This window comes from Rousettus aegyptiacus, unplaced genomic scaffold, assembly GCF_014176215.1.
Source record: "Rousettus aegyptiacus isolate mRouAeg1 unplaced genomic scaffold, mRouAeg1.p scaffold_m13_p_7, whole genome shotgun sequence".
NCBI classification, from domain to species: domain Eukaryota; kingdom Metazoa; phylum Chordata; class Mammalia; order Chiroptera; family Pteropodidae; genus Rousettus; species Rousettus aegyptiacus.
In genome coordinates, this window is record NW_023416310.1 from 106443149 (window position 1) to 106460388 (window position 17240).

Genomic DNA, 17240 nt, shown 5'->3' on the forward strand with positions numbered 1-17240 from the left:
TTGCCAGGAAGCAAAATCTCAACAGATTAAGAAAATGCTCCAGAAAATGGCATTTTCAGCTTATTTTATACATTAGAATCAAAGGAGGAGACGTGAGGAGGGTTACATGAGACCTGTGGGTAGTAGATTAAGGGGGCAGGAGAAAGCAAAGAGGGACATCTCAAGGATTAGATAAAAAGTAAAATGGAGCGACATTTCTTTTATATTGGTGGGTACAGGATAGTTAATAATCAACATTTACAGCACATTGAGATGGAATGCAGGGAACAAGATAACACTGAGGCTTCTGCCCTCTCCTGCTGTGGTGGTGGTTGTGCCCTAAGGGGTCTGGAAAAGAAGATTACCCTGACATTTCAAAGGTATGTGATCTTAGATGCAGAAAGACAATAAATGGCCCACTTAAGGTAAAGATTGACCTTTGTCAAGGAAGCTACCAGTCCAGGATATGACTACCCCCTTGACCTGCTTTTAGTTACAAATTTTTATATTCAGACCATCCAATGTGGCGACTTCCGATCTCTAAGTTTGTGGGGCCGCCATGCTGGCCTCCCCTGAGTTCATCAGGTTTAATATGTGGCCCCTTTTCTGTCCACATTTTCTTTCTGCCACAGCCTGATAGCCCCTGATTAGGAGCTCGGATCTGAGAACAAAAGGACCAAGCCATCTCCTGCCCCATCCCAGGCCTCCTGCTTCCTCGAAGAGGGAAAGAGATGGGGTGGGCTGGGTGGGCTGATCTTTACTGGTAATTCCCCATTCTGGTTCCTGTTCCTTCCCCATTCTTCCTCCCCCACCAAATGTAGACCAGGGGACTTCTTGCTATAGAATTGCCAAGATAAAAGTTAAGTGCTCCTGGGCTGTATCTCTTCCCACTCCCTCTACCAATTCCTCAATCATTCACCAGCTTTTACTGTCCCCTTGTGGTCACTTGCTTCCCATGGCTGTCCCTGCAATACAGATTTCCCACCCATCCTGCTGTGTCATAGGTGACAAAGTGGGTCCCCTCCAAACCTTACACTGGGCCAGTCTTTATTGAGGGGCAGACATTTGGCTCAGTAGTGAGAAAACTTTCTCCCAAATCATGTTAGTACATGAATATCTTCCAGATGAATTCTTTGTTTTTAAAAACTTTACTTGTTGAAACTTTTCGAGATAAAAAGTTGGGGAGAAAAAAACTTTACAAAGTGGGTATAAGGAAAGGGATCAGAAAAAAATGCCCCCTGCCTCTATATGGGTGAAGGAAGCTCTACTTCCTATTACAAACAAAACAAAACAAAAGCAACGTCCCTTCAAACACTGCCCATTCCTGGTGGGGCTCCAGCTGGATCTAACTCCCAAGGATCTCCTTCAGAGCTCTGGTCACCCTCAGTGACTTAGACTCTGGTGAGAGCAGAACAGCATTTGGAGGCATAGACAGTGTGGACCAAAGGTGAAAGTCTCATCCCAACCTTGGGCCACTTGGCCTTTCATTCCTCTGGGAAGTAACTATGGCCACTGCATCCAGAGATCTTGAGGGTGAGGTTTTAGACCCTGGAGTGAGGAGGACACAGGCAAACAATTTGATGAAACTAGTTTATGGCCCGCTGCTTTCTATCCTGTGTGGGCTGGTTCTCAGAACACCAAAGAGCAGGTCTGTCCCCGCTGTTCCAGGTGCCCTGCACCTGAGCAGATAGCCCCAGACCACCAAGACCAGTTCCTGACTTGCTCCCAGAGGCCAGCCCTCTCCTCCAGGCTGCAGTGTTACCTGTCAGCCAGGTTTTTGTTTGTTTGTTTGATTGTCTGTTTGTTTTGTAATGCAGGTGCAGTAATTTAACCTTTTGATTCCCCAAGCATCCATTCAAAGACTGCTAGTATAAACACATTGCCAGCCACCAGAAATAAAGAGCCACAGGAGATAAAGAGCCAGGTGTCCCCACCCTGAAGTTCCTTTGTTTTAAAGATCTTTGGTTTGGCAGCCTGTTATTCTCTTCCTGCCTTTAAATTCCATTCTTACATTTTACATTCATCAATAAAGAGAGAATGCAAGAAACCCTAGGCCCCCAGCATAAGCCTCACTAAAAGTAGAATCCCTGGTGCTTGCTCTGGTGCTCTCTCTTCCTCCCTGCCTCCCTCACCCTCTTTCTCGCCCTCACCCTGCCTTGCGGCTCCTTGTGCTGTGTACTCTCTAAGAATTTTGAGTAATGATAAACCTTGTTTTCTTTTTTTCAAAGTTTCCTGGTGGTTATTGCTGTGGGCATCTTGCAATCCTAGTTAAGAGCTACAAGGTCCGCCCAGCCACAATACTGATCATCATCAGGCTGCGACCAGCACAAAACAATAGCTTTGCTCAAAGGTGACTTCCCTCAAGTTGCTGACAGTCGCAGTCAGCACCGCGTTCTAGCAAGCAGGGTTTTCCACACCTGGAAGAAAGCTTTCCCTTCTGACTCATGCTGCCATGGACTGGAGCCTTAGGAGGGAGGCCAGTGCAGTGCAAATGCTCAGGCCAGGCAGCTGGAGAGTCCCCGCGTCAATAACCACTTCTCCTTAAAGAACCGACTTACCCCCAAAGCCTTTCTTCATCTCTGTAAGAGGAAGAACACTAGCCCTTACCCAAAGGGTTGTTGGGGTGATACACATGGAGTACGGGTGAGATTTGCTCACTCCACTTCCTAGATGTGCAAAGAAATGTGGTAAGTGCATCTTCTCCACAAGTCATGGGGTATGGTGGGGGGTGCCAAGCCTTTAGCTCAGCATCTCAATCTCCTCTGGTCCAAACTGAGTCTTCTGAGTCTCCTTTGAAGTGCAGCTTTGAATCAGGGGTGGTTAAACATTCTTTTGAACAGTCTCTTTTCAGATGAATTTTCTATCATTCAGATGGAAATGATATTGTGTCCCATCCTTGTGTTCCTCTTCAAAATGGCACCTGGGTATAGAGTTGGGGGAGAAGAGCCAGGAGTCCACTGGAGGTCCCCAGGTCCATGCTGGCCCTTTCATCGAAGGGTCAATCTGGCTTGGTCTGGCTGTGAACAAGTAGATATCTAACTTCGAGGCCACTACTGAAGTCCCCGGGTCCAGCCATTTGCCTGTGACCATAAAGGTGATGTATCTTGCAATTATCTGACCCCACCCCTGCTGGCCCACTCAGTTCCTCCATGTCCTCTACATGAGGCATATGGGAACTTCTGGATCCCTCGTCCTGCCCCAGGCCTTGGGGGACCAACAGCCCTGCTTTGGCTCTACCTCCCAGCTGTTTGCCTTTGCCCTTGTGTTACGGACCGAATGTTAGTGCCCCACCCCCCAAACGCATATGTTGAAATCCTAGTCTACAGCCATGCCACCCTGAACAAGGCCAATCCTGGCTGATCTCGGAAGCTAAGCAGGGTCAGGCCTGGTTAGTGCTTGGATGGGAGACCACCTAGGAAGACCGGGTGCTGTAGGTAAGGAAAAAATAAAAGAAAGAAAGAACTCCTAACCCCCGAGGCTATGGTGTTAGGAAGTGGCTCTGGGGGAGGTGAATAGGGCATGAAGGTGGAGTCCCCACAAACGGGGTTAGTGTCCTTTTAAAGGGCCCCAGAGAGCCCCCTCACCCTCTCTGCCATATGAGTGCACGATAAGAAGGCAGCCATCTGCAACCCAACCTCACCAGAACCTGACCTTGCTGGCACCCTGATCTTGGATTTCTAGCCTCCAGAACTGTAAGAAATAAATTTCTGTTGTTTGCAAACCACCCAGTCTGTGGTATTCTGTCATAGCAGCCCGAATGGACTAAGACACCTGCCACTGTTCTCCTGAATCTCTCTGAATGTATCTATCAGGTCTCCCCCATCATGGTTTCACCCTGAAAATGTAGCAAGTAGAACAGGTGTATCTGACCTCCCTGCCTTCCCGCATCCAGTGGGGCCCAGAGGAAGAGACATTCTGAACCCCCTCTGCTAGTCCCTTCTGCCCAGAAGCCTTAGTGGATCTCTCTGCGCCATGGAAGAAACTTTATGATCTAGCCCATCTGCTTCCAATCTGAGGCTGTTCAGCAAGTGTTTCCACCCCTCCACCTTCCAGCACGTATAGTACTAATACTTCCTGCCCTCTGTGGTTGAGTGGGCTATGTGACTATGTGGCTATTCTGGCAAAAGCAAGAGTAAAACACAAGTCACTTCCCCTCATAACTCAGAGCTCTCTACCAACTCACAATGGGTGTGAAGCGTAAGTGGGAAAACTGTTATTAGCCATAAGTCTTTAGGAATGTTTGTCACTGTAGTACAGCCTAGCACATGCGGACTGATACACTAATATAGCCCCTAAATGAAGTCTTAAAAACCTGTGTGTACCCTCTTGTGCATTTTAAGATGACATCTAAAATTTTCACTTAACATGTAAATTGTTGCAGAGGATATAACTCCCCATCTATTGTAAATACTAATATTTAAGATAAAAAGTTACATCGGTCTTCTAAACGAATCCAAAGGAATCTAAATATTAAAACACTTTCTTACCCACTATCAGTTTTTTAAATCCATAAACAGGCCCTTTTTCAACATTTGGAAATTTTACATTTTTTTTCCTTTTTCTCCTTGAATTCATGTTTGCATTCCACATCCTCCATGTATCTTCACATATTTTAGTCATTAAAGTCTTTTATTGACCACCTTATCATATTTAGTTCTAACAAAAAAGTATATGAATTAAAATTTTGAAGTTTACTTTATTCCCTGTGAACTGTAAATTCTAAGTGTTAAACATGTCTTCTGAATTTAATTATCAATACAAATAGAATTAGTGCACAATTGACAAAAACAATATTAGCTTTGATGAGTAATTCTAAAGCATAGAAAGCATCTTTCATTGAGGAATATACCACTAAAAACAAATTGAACTGGTGCCAGCAATTTTTTTAAGTAACAGAAATGGAAAATATTAAATGCTTCATAATATGGAGACTGTAATTGAGAGTAAATATTTTATATGATTTGATAAAACAGGTTTGACTTCATTCTGGAATAGCACAAAGAATCTGGACGAAATATTATAGAGGTGATATCTGTGAGTTTCAGTCACTGTGCCGTGACAAAGTCGGTATTCCCAATAAACGCACATATGACACAGCATCAATCACCTCTGCCCACTGTCCAGAGGCATGTCCCCTGCTGAGTACACAACCTGGAGGAGCACAGGAGCTGCTCCCTAAGGATGTCTGCGTGCTCCTTTCTTTCCTTCTCGGTGACTCCCTCAAGTGCAAAGCATTTCTAGACAAAAGAGGTGGGTAGAACAGTAGATCTTAAAAGTTATCAAAAAAAAAAAAAGATGTGTAACTATTACTGTGATAGATGTTAACTAGACTTACTGTGGTGATGATCATTTTGAAATATGTACATGTATTGAATCATTATGTTGTACACCTGAAACTATTATAATGTTATATGTCAATTATATCTCAATTTTTTTAAAAAAGAGAGCGGTGGAAAAGACAAAGCGGCTTACTACAAAGCTCCATGATTCCGCGAACCCCATGTGCACATACATCTGCCTTTAGAACATCCCAACAAGATCAAAATTCCTTACTTTACCTTTAAGAGAAGTGTGGGTAAGAGAGAAACCTTGGCTGAACCCCTGAGTAATTGTCAAAGGAGGAGGGAGCCCGCATGGGGAGATCTGAGGTGGCATCACCTCAGATGCTGTTACAGGTAGATCAACCTTAGGGAGAGAAGATGTATGGCAGCTGAGATTCTGGAAACTGATTCCCTTAAAACAGTCCATGTAACTGAGATATAATCCAGTTACATTAAATCCACTGTAATTGAAATATTTTCTGGCACTAACCAAAATTTCAAGACACCTTGACAAATCTTTACAAGATTTTTTTCAGATTCCATGTATTAGTCAATTAAACAGTAAAACTTTACACTTTACTCTCAAAAAAAAAGTATGTGTTCAGCGTAAAAAAATGCAAACACTGCAGTTACATAGAAAATAACATATTACAAAATTGAAGAATAAAAGAATAAAGAAAATAAAGATAAAAACTAGTAACACTTATTTGCTGGCTTCCTTGCCCTCACTTCTGAAAAGGCTTTGTGCACCCCAGAAGTTTACATACCCTCAGTCTAAAGACCTCTGAGCTTGTGGACCAGGCCTGGAAACTAAAGAAATTTACAATATCCTTTCCCTCTCAACCCTGCTGGCTCTTAGTTCCTGAAGCAGGACCAAGGCAAAAATGTCTTTGGCAGGAGTTCACATCCAAGGGAATGCAAGAGAAGAGAAATCACAGAGACACAATTCAACACTCTTATCCTGATTCATTACACCTGTGTCATGCTTAGTGCAGTAATGGGCAAATGGTGAGCAGTGATTAAAGGAGAGCCAAGCAGCTAGGGTGGGCTCTGAAGCTGAAACTGAGTTAACAAGGTAAGGCTCTGAACAGGGCAGGGTGTTCGGGCAGAAGGGTGAACTGCGCCAGTCCCAGGGTCTCCTCTGTCATGAAACAGAGGGTCCTTATGACTTTGATTAAATTTAGCTTTAAACCCTAGCTCTAGAAGTCATCTCTCTCTCTCTTCCCCTAAGAGACCTAGCTCCCTCGCCCCCCATCATGATCAGCAACCCCCGAGGCAGCAGCGAAGTAGACCAGATCTGACTAATGGTTACAGGGGCTGGACCTCTGGCAGGATAAAGATAATATCTTGGCCTGAATGCTGTTTCAGCTCCTGAGCCTTAAGGTGGGAGGCACCCTGGCTACTTTCCCATGAGACTCAACAGAGGAATGTTGGAACAGACCTCAGAACTGTCTTCAAAATCTGAGGGCCTTTTGAGCCATACTTCTCTTGCTCAGGCCCGCTTCCACATCTGGAAGTGTACTTTCCCTTCTAATAAGACTTTTCTACTGTAAAAAAAGAAAAAGAAAAAGGAAAAAAACTCTACGGCCATGCCACCCTGAACAAGCCCGATCCTGTCTGATCTCGGAAGCTAAGCAGGGGTATGCCTGGTTAGTACTTGGATGGGAGACCACCTAGGAAAATCAGGTGCTGTAGGCATAAAAAATAAAAAAATAAGGGATTGTAAGCTGACAAGGTCCTTGCAATCTGTGAGATCAACCAAGGGTTGACTCGCCTTAAAAAAAAAAAAAAAAAAAAAAAACAAGACCGAGAAATGACTAATTACCTTCACCTCGCTTCCCACCAATCAGCTCCCAGCCTGACCTTGAACCCCTAACCCACGGTGTCTTGTGATTTTCCCCTATATAACCTGTAACCAACACATCATCGGAGTTTGGGCTTTTGAGAATTAGCTCCCTGTTCTCTTGGGTGGCACCATTCATAACAAAATGGCCAGTCTTTCTCCACTGCCATTCTCGGTGTTCAGTGTTCAGCTCTGCCAGCGCCAGGTGGACCAACTTTCTCTGTTCGTTGACAATCACTCGGAGACATGACTGCATGTGTTGGGCAGGGTGGGATGAGCTGTGGAGTCCATGGCAAGTGGGCCGGGAGGCTGCCAGTCACCTGGGGTGGTCATTCAAGCCCTGCTTCCCAGGCGGGGAGCCGTGATCTTGATCTTGAGAAGAAAAGGCAGAGAAAGGCTCAGAGCAGAGGAAGCCCTCCCTTCTGCCTAACTGGACTGGACGTCCCTAGAGAGTGGGCCTCTCTGCTCTGGATCTGTGTTCCCCACCCCTAGTCACCACTCCCTACCCCTTTGATTTTATGGCCTCTCCCCATCTCTGAATTCCTCCTCATCACCATCTGGCAAGCTTCCATTTCATTAGGACAGAGTCAGACTCTCTCTGGTTAAGACGTCTGTGTGTGAAATCTGAATTGGCAATACTAGGACTCTAACCTGGTTCTGTCCTGTTATAGGAACTGCCCTTCCCACTGGCCCATAAGAGATTTGTGGGAAAGACACGGACTCTATGAATGCAGGTGCCTCTCCCATAACACCTGGGGGAAGGGGGAGGACCTAAGTTTGGTGTTAGAAAACTCATTTGTGACAAACATACAAAGCTATTTGGGGGTAGACTCTTGGCAAATACTTCCCTGCAGAGGGCGCTGTTCACTCGGTGACCCACCACTGCCATGGGGTTGGGGGTGGGGCTGTTTATACCACCCCACTCAATCCCAAATGCTGTGGGGTTATTGCTGCGTTTCTACTTATTAAAATGTTTGCTTTGCTAAAAGCAGTCCTAGAGAGCTCAAGCAAATTACACTCTAACTTAAAATTACAAGGTGTATGTCAACTATACTTTAATTAAAAAGAGCTTTATATTACAGAATAGAAAAAAAAATTACAAGAAAACACATGTATCCTGCAACACACACAATCCTTTCAGAAATGTACCACCAAAGCACTTCTTCCACAAGCCTTAGCAAAGGTCAGCATTTCTGGGCAGTTTTTCCAGCCTTACAAAACCTCTTGTTAATGGATATTGGGGGATTCAAAGTTACAGTGTGTGTGTTTATGTTATTAATTTGATAGATAATGAGGTTCATTTTTCTAATTCGTATTGCATTTTTCTTTACTTTTTGAATATGTAAAACATTTTCATGTTCAGAAGTCGAAACTATATAAAAAGATGAATTCTAAAAGTCTGCTCCTCTAATTTGGCACCCCAATTCCCACGCATGGGTTTTCCCCACCGCCAAGTGAGCAATTCTCCAACCCCAGCTGTCATCTGTGCTTCTCTGACCGACTGGCTATAGATTAGAGGTTCCAATGATCCCCCTTCTTGGGTTCAACTAATTTGCTAGAGCGGCTCATGGAACTCAGAAAAACCCTTTATTCACTAGATCATCAATTTATTATAAAAATATATAACCAAGGAACAGCCAGGCATAGGGTGAAGTGTGGGGAAAGAGCCCACAGCTTCCCTGCCCTCACCAAGTGGGCCACTGTCCCAGAATCTCCACGTGTTCACCAACCCAGAAACTCTCTGAACCCTGTCCTTTCAGGGTTTTGATGGAGACTTCGCCACACAGGCATGATTGATTAAATCATTGACTATTGGTAACTGATGTGACCTCCAGCTCCTCTCCTCCCCAGAGTTCAGGGGGTGACACTGAAAGTTGCAACCCTCAAATCACAAAGCCAGTACTCCAGGCAACCAGCCCCCGATCCTTACAAGGGTTTGAAAATCACCTCATCAACATAACAAAATACACCTTAATCACTCTTTATCACTTAGGAAATTCCAATAGGTTTAGGAGCTCTGTTCAGAGAACAGGGAGGTAGACCAAATACATGTTTCTTATTATAAAGCACAACATCACAGCTCCTTTTCCCGAGACCCCCATGCCCATTGCCCCAGCCTCCCCCAGTCCCTCCTGACAAAGACATCAGCCATCCAGACTCCTGTTGGCATCGGGTGGCCCGAAGTCACAGGGCATTTAAAGGTCATCCGACATGCCCTTCCCTCTTACAGACTGAAACCTCCATGTCAGACTTCTGGCCCTAGGGGCAGGACCGGAATCTGGGCCTTGTGATTTAATAACCCTCCATCCAGGACAGGTCAGGCCCCTGGGCTGCAGCATGGGGCACCTTTACTCTGCTGCCTCTACCGACCAAGCACCAGGCAGCATGTTCTTATGTGTGTCCGCCTAAATCCTCCTGACAACACTGAGAGAACTTTACCAAGAGACACAGAAAGGTGGAAAGATCCTATCCGTCTGACCCAAAGCCCTTGCTTTTCATGCTGCACCACAAAAAATGTAACATCCTGCCCTTCTTGCCACCCAGTTTCTTCCCAAGTTCCGGCTTCCAGCAGCAGCAGCAGCAGTCTTCTGGGCTTCCAGGCTAGCAGCACAGGAGCCATTTTTAGTTCTTCTTCTCCTTCATCCTGGCACCCAGTCTGAGGGCACGGAATCTGGCCCTGGAAGGCTGGAAGAAATTGCAAGGGGCGTGCAGTTCAGCTGCGCGCACAACGCTTGGCTTTCCTCTAAGTGGTTGGGGTGAAGCTGTTGCCCAGGCTCAGCCTAACATGGCCCCCACCTCTGTGCCGGGGGTTCGCCACTTCCAGAATTTATCTGTTACATCTTGAAATAGTTCTGATGTTCCAAGTCGGCCTCAGGTCAAGCTAAAATCAGCTTCCCTGCTGCCTCCCCTTCCTGCCTCCCCCATGCACATTTTCACTGGTACTAGTTCTTTTCTGGGGTTTCACAGAACAGATCTACCTGCCCTCTCCCTTTAAACATGAAGGCTGTGATCATGTCCCTTTGCTCCAGCTGGTCTTCACTATGTCCACTATTTCAGGTCTTCACCATCTCTCACCAAGCCCAGGCCCAGTGTCCCGACCAGCCAGCCATCTCTATCTCTCCAGACCCCCTCCTCACCACTGCACAGTGCATGTCCATCACCCAGGCCCCTGCCCTGGGACCTAATATGGCCAGACCTCGATCAGCCAGGTCTGGCTTCCTCTAGAGAACATGCCTTCTCCACCTACCCCCTCTTCTGATAGAACTGGGGTCTCTCCTTTCTGCCCATCCCCCCACACCTTTGCTTGAGCCAGGCCTCCCTCCAGGAATGCCTTCCTCCCCCCACACCCACATCTTACCCCAGCTCGGCTTCTGCCTCCTGAGGCCTTCCCTGGCAGTGTCACCCCACAGTGGCTTCTGCCACTTATACTTTGCCAATACCACATCTGTAACATAAAGAGAAGGCAGACAAACCTCAAGGAATGTTCGCTGAATAAATGAGGTGACTCATGTCAAATGCTAAGAGCAGTAGCAGGCACACAGGAAGTGCTCCGTGACCATGAGCTGTTACGATGAACACACCGCCGCTTAGCTCTGAGTCCACGTGCCATCTGAAGTTCTTTCATGTTTACTACTCATCTCTTTCCTGCTAAATGGTGAAAGAACCCTGGGCATGGAGACCGGAAGACCTGGATCGTCCCATGTTTTACCCTGGTGAAGTCACGCAATCTCTTGTGGCTTGTCTCCATCTGTAAAATGGAGCTAATGACTCCCACTTAGGGTTCCAATAAGGATTTTCTTTCTGCAAAATAAAATTCAGAAGAAATGCTGTAAGAACAAATGAGGCAATTCCCAACCGGCCACGGTACTGCTGGAGTCAAGGGCTGGTGGTTCTGTCGTTGAGCAAACCAAGAATGTTCTTCCATTGCGTGTTCAACCAACAGTTCTTGAGAAGCTACTCTAGGCCAGACACTGTGCAGTTATTGCAAAGATGAAGGCCCAGCCCTCAAAGTAAAGGTGGTCCAAACCTCCCCCAGCCACCCCTCCAGGCAGGCACTCACTTGGGACCTGACTTCCCTCCCCTGACTCCGCCCATTCCAGTCAATCCTCTCACTGTTGCCTGGATGACCTTCCTGCAACACACTCATTTGTTCACTCATTCCTGCATTACACAAATTATTTGTCCAGTAGTAACCAGGAGTGCTACAGACAAAACAGACTGGAATCTCTGCCCTCATGGGTGTTACATTCTAGTAACTCATTATATAACTTCTGTGCTTTAAAAACTCCACTGGTTTCCAATCACTTATGCCAGGGTCAAAAGTCTTGAGTTTGGTCTTTGGGATAGTTGGTGAGCTGGCTCCACTCCCTTTCAGCCCCTTCCCCCGCCCCCAGGAAGAAAGGCTTCCCGGCTCCGGGTGGGCCACGCCCCCTCGATTTGGCGCCTTTGCTCTGGTTATTTCCACAGTCTGGGAAACGCCCCTTCAAAGTTAGAGGCAGCGCAGGGAGCCTGCTCTCAGCCCTGCCCGAAGACTGAGTCTGGGGCCTCTCCTCCCCACAAACTGTGCCACACTCACCTGGGGCTCCCCAAGTGCATTTTCCTTGTTGTCATCCCAGCATGTGTTTACACAGGTGCGCTGAGAAGTAGTGGTAAGGGATATGATGATTTTGTGGAGAGCCAGAGAAGAGAAGCAGTGAGCACCTTTCAATGGGAAGTGGTCTCAGAGAGGGTTCTCATGGAAGATGTCCCTGTGGCCTGGACCGGATGGATGAGCAGGATGTGACCACAGGAAGGAGAATCCCCTGCTGGGCAGAAGGGCCAGCAGGTGCAGGGACAGGATAGCCAGAAGCATGGAACATACCAAGGAGCCATCCAGCATTCCATTGTCCAGGAGAGGAAGCTGAGAAAAGGAACAGAATAGAGAAGGAAGGTGGGGGAGGGGAGGTGTCACCTGAGTGGGAAAGACTTGAATGTCACTTCAGGGAATCTGACCTCAGTGGGTCAGGGGTCAAAGCTCCTACAGGACAAGGGCAGGTTATGGAAATGACCAGGGCCCAGCAGACATGGGAAAAGCAGACTATGGTTCTTCTATAAAGAAGGGTCACTCAGCTCCAGGTCACGGGGCCAAGGTGGATAACTGGCTCAAGGCTGCCACAGCTTCACGTTTAAAAAAGAGAAGCCAGAAAGAAATCCAGTCTTTATAGTGAAATTTCCTGATTCAAAACAATACTACCACCAAACAAAACGTGTTTACAGGTCCTCAGTCTGCAGCCTCCTGGTTTTAGGTGGCAAGATCCGGTGTGGAAATGGCCTGAGTGGAAGCGGTCAGACCCGCAGATCACTAAGAGAGGGCTGCAGTCGTTCCTGTGGCAGGATGGAAAGGAGGAGAGAGCTGAGAGAGGCGTAAGGTTGTCAGGCAAAATACAAAAAGCCCCGGTTAAATTTGAATGTCAGATAAAGTTTTTTACTAGTTAAAAATGATATTGAAGATAAGTCATTTATCTGAAGTTTCAATTTACCTAGGTGTTCTGTGTTTTTATTTGGTAAATCTGGCCACCCTAGAGAGGGGTGGCACTGAGAACATTTGTCAAAGAACTGAACACATGGGGAGTGGGGCAGTGCAGGCCTAGGGGTGGGACAGGAGCACGGCCACAGCACTTGGCTTGGGTACCTGGGGAGGCCAGTTTGGCCCCATAAACCTATACTGGTGACAAAAGACTGCTGCTCCCTTGCCCTAGGCCACTCTGTGTAAAGTGACCGACCCTCAGCTGGGCTCAAGAACATAAAGAGACTCGGGGGCCCTGGAGATGAGAAGAAACAATGGACAGGTTCTCTCTCTGCAGTACAGCCAAGCGCTGCCTACCGTTGAACATCTCAGTCCTCTACCTTCTACAAGTGAGAGCACTGCTCCCTTGCTCCCTAGGCTCCTCCATCTTCTGGACTGCACAGCACATAGCACACCTGCATGCCCAGCCAGAAGCAACGGACCTGCTCTGGGTTGGACCCTGAAGGCAGGTGGAGTGTGGGAGTGTGGATGAGGGAGCTGGCCAGCTTTCCTCCTGCCTCTCAAAGGTCTTACAGACTTCACATCTGGCAGTCCCTTCAGCTTTGACCTTGAGCCCTGCTCTCTCTCTCTGAATGACCTCATCTTCCTCCTGGGCTTCAGTGACCATCTCTATATGCTGAGGACTGGAGCAGGGCAATTTTTTACCTTTCCCATTGAAACTCTATGGGAATTTTGACCTACTGTACATCTTCTGCCTGCCCCTCTCGAATCCTCCCTCCCTCCCTCTCTCTGCTTCTCTTTCTCTCTCTCTGTCTCTCTTTTTCTTCCATCTTCCTTCCCTCTCTCCCCATTTCCTGCTATTCCTCAATTATTCTTTTCTGTCTCTCCATTTCTATATTGTTCACAAAACTGCTCAAAAATTTCTCCTAGATTCCCTAAGAAAGGTAGACAAACTATCAGTCTTACACTCAAATATATAACTGACAACAGCTGAACCTACACATGGTAAAACTTATGATTGATTTTAAAATGTCAGAAAAATCAAATCTTCTTGACACAACTGAAATCTTCAAAACCTGATTTGGACTTGGTAGAAATAATAGTCTGGAAAAAGAAATGCAAACTGATGAAAAAATTGATTTTGTTTAAAAGTTAGATTGACTAAAATTAAACTGAAAAACACTGATATCCAAGAAAATAATTTTGGCAAAATAAAATTTAAATGCAAAATATCAGAAATGGTTTGACTGTGCTGGATTTACATTTTTTAATGAAGAAATTAATTTGCTTTAATTCAATTTATTCTCCAAATGCCTTATTGACCCAAGGGGAAAAAATCATCAGTGTTGGCAAAAATTCTAATTAAAATATTTCCATTCAAGAAAACTACAACATTAAAATGCCCTCTACATTTTGAAGACTCACAGTTTTATATACCTCTGTCTGAAGTACAAATTCAAATCAGCAATTTCCCATGGGACATTCTTACTTGGACATCCCAAAGCCCCATCAAATACATATTCTCAAAGCCAAATTTTTCTTCCTCTCAGATACCTAGCTCTAAGACTGAGACCATTATCCATTTGATTACTTGTGCCAAAAAACTTGAAGCATCCTCTCCCTTACCTCCCTCATCCCTCAAATACAATCTAAAACCAAGCCTATCAACTCAACATCTAGAGTCTCTCTCAAATATGTCCTCTTTCCAGCTCTACCTCCAATGTCCTCATCCAAGCTCATGTCATCTTCCATGTGGATTAACCTAACTGGTCTCCCTGAAACCACTCTCTCACCCTCTGATCCATTCCCCACACTGATAGGTAAGCAAACCAAGACCTTGCTTCCATTAAAAGCAGACTAGATACCCTTGATAAAACTTCCTGCTGGACAGATGAAAGGGTTAGTCAAATGTTTATAAAATTCTCTCTCTCTCTCTCTCTCTCTCTCTCTCTCTCTCTCTCTCTCTCTCTCTCACACACACACACACACACACACACACAAACACACTCTTTCTTAAAAGCATCAAAGAGCTAACATGAGGAATTGCTTTGCCAAGGTCCAGGAGAGGACAGGATTCCAAAAAGATGACTCTGAAATTTGAGGCTGCTGAGAGGCCAAACTCACTTCTTGTGGTCTTGCATGGCTGGAGACAAAAATCAGAGTCAAGGACCTACCAAAGGTGGGGGACTGATAACCACCCCCTGCATTGGGCTCAGCTCCCAAAGGACTGCACCCTAGAAGTAAAGGTGAACTGAAAGCAAACCAGCCTTTCCCTGAATGGCATTCTACCTCTGAGTCATCCAAGTGCTCCAGAAAACATCATGCCTTAAGTATGAACTAACATGATCTCAGTTTGCTAATCCCTTCAGGCACCTGGCAAAACAATAGAAAATTCTTTTGGTGAATGATAAAGTCACTCCATTTTAAATTATCTTTACAAATAATTTCACACACATAATATTTACATGAGAAAGCAAGATTCTTTGAGTTAAAACCATCAGAAATAATAGTCAACAGAAATATAAATAAAGTAAATTATACTTACTTTGAGAAATTAAATACCAAAATTGAAAATTTCAACAGGAAACTGGAAACTATAAAATTACATAGCATATACAAAAAGTAGTAAAATAAGCTAAAAACTAAAATTTAAAACTCAATGGATGGGCTTAACAGCAGATTTGATATGGCTAAAGAATAACTTTAGAGAACTAGAAGGTTGGTCAGAAGAAACAATCCAGAAAGAAGTATGGAGAGTCTAAAAGATGAAAAATCCTGAAGAAAAGGTTACAGATGTGGAAGTTACAATGAGAAGACCTATATGTTTAAATGCAGTGCCAGAAAAGGAGAAAGAGACCAGAATAGAGGTAATATTTGAAAAGACGATAGTTGAGAACTTTCCAGAAAAGGTGGAAGATATCAATCTATAGATCTGAGAACTCAAATAAATCCCAAACATAATAAATAAAAAGAAATACACACCCCAATCAATCATAGTGAAAATGTAAAAAATTAAAGACAAACAGAAAAATGGTGACAGCATCCAGAGGGAAACAGTAGGTAATAGCACCTGTTATTTACCTCTTGACTCTCAGGTCTAAACCCATACTTCTATAATCTGCTCTGTTGTACTGGAGTAAGGATCTGTAAACCACATTTCCCAAGCCCCCTCGCCAGCTAACTTCCTGTTTTGTTCTGCCAATGGGAAGCACTACAGAGAGATTAGCAGTTCCTGTCTCTACTTCCTGTTGGCTCCACATCAGGACCTCCAGTTCCTTTCAACATGCCCAGCACTAGCCATACTGAACCCCCTCACAGGCAATAGTCCAAGCCAGCAGGGTTCTTTTGATGGTCTGAGCTCCAGTGGGGATCCTCCTCCAAGCCCCCAAGTCCTGTTCACCCTATCTCTTCCCTTTTATCCTCCCAGGCCTAGGAGTGGCAGCTGCTTCCTGTAATTACTAATATCTGGACAGCATCCTCTTTTGTTCTTTTAGCTTCCAAAATCTGCATATGTAATTTATCTCGTGTATTGTATCTCCTTTGTTTGAAAAAATTAGAATGCTTATATTTTCCTGAGTGGACCCTAAGTGATACAGAACTCTTCAAAGGAACCACAGTGTGGTGGATAGCATTACTGTTCCCAATAATTTGTCACCAGTCTCTGTGGGAGGCCTATACTTTCCCACCCTGCTAATATCAGGCTTGGGCAATAACATGTGAGGGTAATGACATGTGAGGTTAAGTGACGTCTGCCACCACTTCTCAGCAAGCTTTAAGAACCATCACATGATTTGGCCATGGCCCTGTTCCCTCTGCCAGGAGACTAGCACATCCCTGGTAGGAGCTGCAGCCAACCCACCAGAACATAAAAAGCGAGCTAGAAATAAACCTTTGTTGTTGCAAGCCAAGAAGTTTTAGGGGATGTTTGTTACTTCAGCATACTCTAATGAAACCTGACTGATTCACAGAATGAGACTACATCTGACTCCTCCACAGTAAAAATGGAAGCCAGCAGATGGTTGAACAATTCCTCATTGTAGTAAAGGCAAATTTACTACCAGCTTAGAATTCTATACTCAGAGAAACTATCACTCAAGAAGAAACATTATGTAAAGACATTTTCAGACAAAAACTGAGAGAACAATGATCAGAGAAGATCATGGATGCAGGAGGGAATGAAGAACAAAAATCGTGGTAAACATGTTGGTCGATCCAGCTGAAGACTGACTGTATGAAAGAACAGTAATAATGTCTGTAGAGTTTTAAAGACGACAGTAGTTTGGAAATCAAAGGGGGAATGAATGAAAATTAAAGTGTTCTAAGGCCTTTGCACTGTCACCAGTAATGAGATACATTGATATCTTATAGCCCCTGACATGGTGGAGAAGGCACACATCTCTGTTATCTTTCCCCATTCTGCCCGGCCTCAGGCTCACACAAGCCATGGGGTGTTCTACGATACACCTGGCCGGCACTCTTCACAAAGTGAGGTCACAAAAGACCAGGAAAAAGACCTGTCAGAGACTAAAGGAAACTCAGGAAGCATGGGTGCTTAACTAGATCCTGAATCAGAAAGGTGGCTTTAATGGGA

General features: G+C 45.2%; 2 pseudogenes; both read left to right on the forward strand.

Annotated features, from left to right (window-relative positions):
• The first annotated feature begins 3297 nt into the window (after window positions 1-3297).
• LOC118605643 lies at window positions 3298-3416 on the forward strand (annotated as a pseudogene).
• Window positions 3417-6879: 3463 nt separating this feature from the next.
• LOC118606041 lies at window positions 6880-6998 on the forward strand (annotated as a pseudogene).
• Window positions 6999-17240: the final 10242 nt, after the last annotated feature.